This window comes from Oryx dammah, unplaced genomic scaffold (assembly GCF_014754425.2).
Source record: "Oryx dammah isolate SB20612 unplaced genomic scaffold, SCBI_Odam_1.1 HiC_scaffold_27, whole genome shotgun sequence".
Classification (NCBI taxonomy): Eukaryota; Metazoa; Chordata; class Mammalia; order Artiodactyla; family Bovidae; genus Oryx; species Oryx dammah.
In genome coordinates, this window is record NW_024070211.1 from 85,238,626 (window position 1) to 85,244,169 (window position 5,544).

General features: G+C 39.6%; 1 non-coding gene across 1 annotated transcript; it reads left to right on the forward strand.

Annotated features, from left to right (window-relative positions):
• The first annotated feature begins 3,087 nt into the window (after window positions 1-3,087).
• TRNAF-GAA lies at window positions 3,088-3,159 on the forward strand. The gene has a single exon. It is a non-coding gene; the product is annotated as a tRNA-Phe (tRNA).
• The last annotated feature ends 2,385 nt before the right edge of the window (window positions 3,160-5,544 follow it).

The following is a 5,544-nucleotide window of genomic DNA, read 5'->3' on the forward strand; positions in this document are numbered from 1 at the left end:
GAATCTCAATAAAATAATTCAAAGAATCAAATTTATATTACAATTTCATTTACAGAGAAATAGCTGCGCCTTAGTCAAAGAAATTTCATGGAATGAAAAATTTCTGGAAACAACTGTCACATAGGACTAAAATGGAAATCAGTTACAAGGGAAGATTGTTGATCAGAGTTGAAGGTTTCTCTGTGAAATTCTTAAAGAGTCCTTGATACTAAGTCCTGCCACCATCACCAAATGTAACCAATAAGTATAAAAAGCATAGCTTCTGCTGTGCTCAAACCATATTGTTTGTTGATTTATTTTGATCTTCCACAATTTCTTTAAAGTACTCCTTGGCATCTTGTCCTTTTGCTCTAGTTAAAAACTAAAACATGCATGTTTTATTTTTATTGTTGCTATTCTGTTTTGTTTTGTTTACATGATTATCATCTGAAAATATTCTTAATTTCCCTTGAAATGAAACTGTCATTAAATTTGGGCTGGTGGAGATGGGGAGTTGAGGGGGCCATGATTGGCTTGTTCTCTCCCTTATTTTTTACTTCCTTTCTGACTTCTACCTCTTATTTTAGAAACCTTAGGTTCTCAGCAGATTACCAGGAAGAGACATGAAGGAATAAACTAGGAAAAGTTCTTATTTAGTTGATGATGGTTACTGTTGGCTCAGACAGTAAAGTGTCTGTCTGCAATGCTGGAGACCCAGGTTCAATCCCTGGGTCAGGAAGATCCCCTGGAGAAGGAAATGGCAATCCACTCCAGTACTCTTGCCTGGAAAATCCCATGGACAGAGGAGCCTGGTAGGCTATAGTCCATGGGTCGCCAAGAGTCGGGCACGACTGAGTGACTTTACTTATTTCACTGTTGTAAGCTAGCTCCATTATTTCAGGGCCTGGAAGATCTAACAGTGGACCCTTTTTGCTAATGGCTTATTCTTGAGTTGTTCAGAGATTACCCAGCTTCCCTGGGGGCATCTCTGTCCCTGACTGTCATGATACTTATTTCACATAAACTCTTGCTCTTGGAGTCCCATAACATTCTGTGTGCAGAACTTAAAATGATGCCTGCACAACAGTCCCTCTGCATAGTACATGTATATTTGCCCAGAAATATGAGTGTAACTCCTTGCCCCAGTAAACTCTGGGATCCTTGCACATTCCAAAGTAGTCATCATTCTCCTGTTGCCTAAAGTTGTTTTTGCTATCTTAGGTGTAAGCCAGTACTCTATGTCATCCAACACCAGGGGAAACATCTGTGGTTTCTTGAGGTCTCACAAAGTTTCCTTCCTAGATTTGTGGTAAGGGAAGACCCAACTACCCAATGAAAAAGGAATACAGAGATTCAGAATGGCAAAGACTCTAAAGAAATCTCTTCTCTGTTCTATTCCAACAGAAGTGTCTAATAATTGTGAAATCAGATCTTGTTTTCTTTTTATACAGTTTTTCCCTGTGGCAGATTCCTCACTTTCACTTTTGATTAGTATAGACTTTGTGGGTACCATCCTTGAACATAAGTTTTTAATAGTTCCATTTTTGCAGTTTGTTGCACAATTAAACTGATGTTTAAGTGATCGACATAGCTTTTAAAGTGTTCACAACATATTTAGTCCACTTGAATCCTTCCCATAAATTCAACTCAGCTGGTCTCTCATAGCTTATAAGAGGTAAACTTTTCAATTGGAAAACACCAATCATTTCAGGAGAACTTTATTTTCTAAGGTATAATAATTGTTCATTTCTGAGTCTGTTTTTATCTACTATTCTGTAAGCTCTTTGAAGACAGGGAGTATATTTTTTCAAAATTCTGTATTACCTGACTCAGCCCTGTACCTGTCTTATAATAAGTGTAGCAAATAATTGTTGAGAGGCAATTCAAGGCATCATAGGAAGAGCCTGAAATTACCTACTCCAATGAGCACAGCAAATACATACCTACACATGAAGCAGTTCCCTCTGAAAAGAATCTAAGAACCAGCTGAATACCTGCTCCACAAAAAACAAAACAAAACAAACAAAAAAAAAAACAACCAAGAAGACAGATAAAAGAGATAGAGTGGGAATCCCCTGGTGGTCCAGTGGTTTGATTTCCACACTTGCATTGCAGGAGGAATAGGTTAGATCCCTGGTCAGGGAACTAAGATCCTATATGCCTTGTGGCATGGCCAAACAAGGTGGGGCGGGGGTGCAAGCAGAGTATTGATAAAAAAAAAAAAACCTCACCCCTTGTGTGGCGTCACACACTGGGAAGGAATCTCACCAGATGGGTGCTTATCCTGGAGGAGCGAGGAGTTGACACCCCACATCTGGCAGCCCAGCTCCTGAGATCTCTACTGGAGAGATGAGCCCCAAAATGACTGACTTAGAAAAATCAATGGGGCTGAAGGCCAAGGGTCCCAAACTGCTAGAGGAGACTGAGACTCTCTTCTTAAAGGACTTGAATAGTCTTATTCACTCCCATACTTAGTGGAATTGCAGTCCTTTGTTTGATAAGTGCCAAGTGCTGAGACTCTACATGAAAGAGAGTCATTAGTAAATCTAAAAGATAGAGTGGAAGGGGAGGGTGGAAATGTTCCCCAGAGACAGAGGTGCAGGCAGATACCATTGTTGCAATTCCCACTTAACTTGCTACAGGGGCAGGCAAGACCAGACAAGGGACTGCAGGAGCAGGGCACTACCCTGCAACATTGCTAAAGTCAGAGAAGTCCGGTGGCTGCAGTACTAACTTACTCCTTGGCTGGCATGGGTCAGTGCTAATGACTGCAGCACTCTCCTGCTCCCTAGCTAAAGTCTTCAAGTACTGATGGCCATGGCACTCCCTCTCCCTCTGGCTGGGGCTGGTGAGTGCAAGCAGTCAAGTATTCTCACATTCTAGCCCTGAAGCTATTGGTTACAGGGATAAGGCACTTTTAGTCTGCACTAATGAAGTCCATGAGTGCCTGTAGTCAAGTCATTTTCCTGCTGCCTTACTGAAGCATGAGGCTAGATAAATCCAGTGGTCACATGTAATCCACACAAGGAACTCCCCTTGGTCTCCTGATCTCCTGAACCTAATGGCCGAGAGGTCTGGCGTTCAAGAGTCCCATGAATTCCAGGGGCTTCCCTGGTGGCTCAGAGGTTAAAGCATCTGCCTGAAATGCAGGAGACTCAGGTTCAATCCCTGGGTTGGGAAGATTCCCTGGAGAAGGAAATGGCAACCCACTCCAGTACTCTTGCCTGGAGAAACGCATGGAGGGAGGAGCCTGGTAGGCTACAGTCCATGGGGTCGCAAAGAGTCGGACACGACTGAGTGACTTCACGATGATGACAACGATGATAACAATTGTAAAGACAGTTCTTGGCAGGTCACCACCTCTAGGACTCTACACAGACAACAGAAACACAATGCCAGTATTCCTGTGGATAAAAACCTATTTATTTAGGCTGAAGTTTTATCCTCAGGAGCTACAAAAGCAATCAGAAGACAATTTGAAAAATTTCAATAAATACATACCTAGCAATAATTGTTTTAAATATAAATGAACTAAATTATCCAATCAAAAGACACAAGGTAGCTAAATAGATTAAAAAGCAAGTCTTGATAAATTTAAGAAGATTGAAATCATAGTAGTTATTTTTTCTGACCACAACAGAATGAGCCCAGAAATCAAATACAAGAGAAAAAAAAAATTTTCAAAAAATACAAATACATGGAGGTTTAACAATATGTTATTAAACAACCAGTGGGTCACTGAGGACATCAAAGAAATTAAAAAAAAAAAAAAAAACAGGAGGCAAGTAAAAATGGAAACACAGTAATCCAAAACCTACTACATGGTTTTTATATTACATAGAAACATAGTAAAAAGAGTTCTAAGAGGGAAGTTTATAGCAATACAAGCCTACTTCATGAAATAAGAAAAATCTCAAAAAAACAACTTAAACTTACACCTAAAGGAGCTAGGAAAAGAAGAACAAAGAAAACCAAACTCAGTAGAAGGAAAGAAATCAGAAAGATCAGAGCAGAAATAAATGAAATAGAAATGAAGAAAACAATGGCAAAGATCAATACAAGTATAAGTTAGTTCTTTGAGAAGATAAAATTAATAAGCCCTTAGCCAGATTCCTTAAGGGAAAAAAAGGGAGAGGACTCAAATTAATAAAATTAGAAATGAAAAAGGAGAAATCATAACTGACACTGTAGAAATATGAAGCATCATAAAAGACTACTACAGGCAACTATATGACAGTAAAATGGACAACCTGGAAGAAAAGGATAAACCCTTGGAAAGGTACAGTCTTCCAAGACTGGATGCTCTTCAACATTGGTCTTTGTAATATTTTTTTTGGATCTGTCTCCTCAGGCAATGGGAAAAAAAAAAAAATGAAGACCAAGAAATGGGACTACATAAAACCGAACAGTTTTTGCACAGAAAAGGAAAGGATCAACAAAATGAAAAAGTCACCTACTGAATGGAGGAAGGTATATATCCAATAAGGAGTTAATATTCAAAGTATACAAAGAGTTGTTTAGTTTCTAAGTCGTGTCTGACACTCCTGAGATCCTACGAACTGTAGCCCACGAGGTTCCTCTGTCCATGGGATTTTCCAGGCAAGAATACTGCAGTGGGTCACCATTTTCTTCTCCAGGGGATCCTCCTCACCTAGGGATTGAACCTGTGTCTCCTGCATTGCAGGCAAATTCTTTACCACTGAGCCACTATGGAAGCCCCATACAGAGCATATATATATACACACATATGTATGTACTTACTTACATACATAGAAGTAGATACATGTGTGTAGATATGTATCTGTATATAGATATGTGTATATCTACACATATGTATCTACTTCTGCTTCATTGACTATGCTAAACCCTTTGATGTGTGGATCACAACAAACTGTGGAAAATTCTTATAGAGAAGGGAATACCAGACAACCTGACCTGCCTCCTGAGAAATCTGTATGCAGGTCAAGAAGCAACAGTTAGAACCAGACATGGAACAACAGACTGGTTCCAAATGGGGAAAGAAGTACATCAAGGCTGTATATTGTCACTCTCCTTATTTAACTGATAAGCAGAGTACATCATGAGAAACGCTGGGCTGGAGGAAGCACAGGCTGGAATCAAGATTGCCAGGAGAAATATCAATAACCTCACATATGCAGATGACACCACCCTTATGGCAGAAATGAAGAGGCGCTAAAGAGCCTCTTGATGAAAGTGAAAGAGAATAGTGAAAAAGCTGGCTTAAAACTCAACATTCAACAAACAAAAATATGGTCCCATCACTTCATGGCAAATAGATGGGGAAATAATGGAAGCAGTAATAGACATTATTTTCTTGTGATCCAAAATCATTGCAGATGTTGACTGTGACCATTAAATTAAAAGAAGCTAGCTTCTTGCAAGAAGAGCTGTGATAGCATATTAAAATGCAGAGACCTTACTTTGCCGACTAAAGGTCCGTCTAATCAGAGCTATGGTTTTTCCAATAGTCATGTATGGATGTGAGAGTTGTACCATGAAGAAGGCTGAGCACTGAAGAATTGATGCTTTTGAACTGTGGTGCTG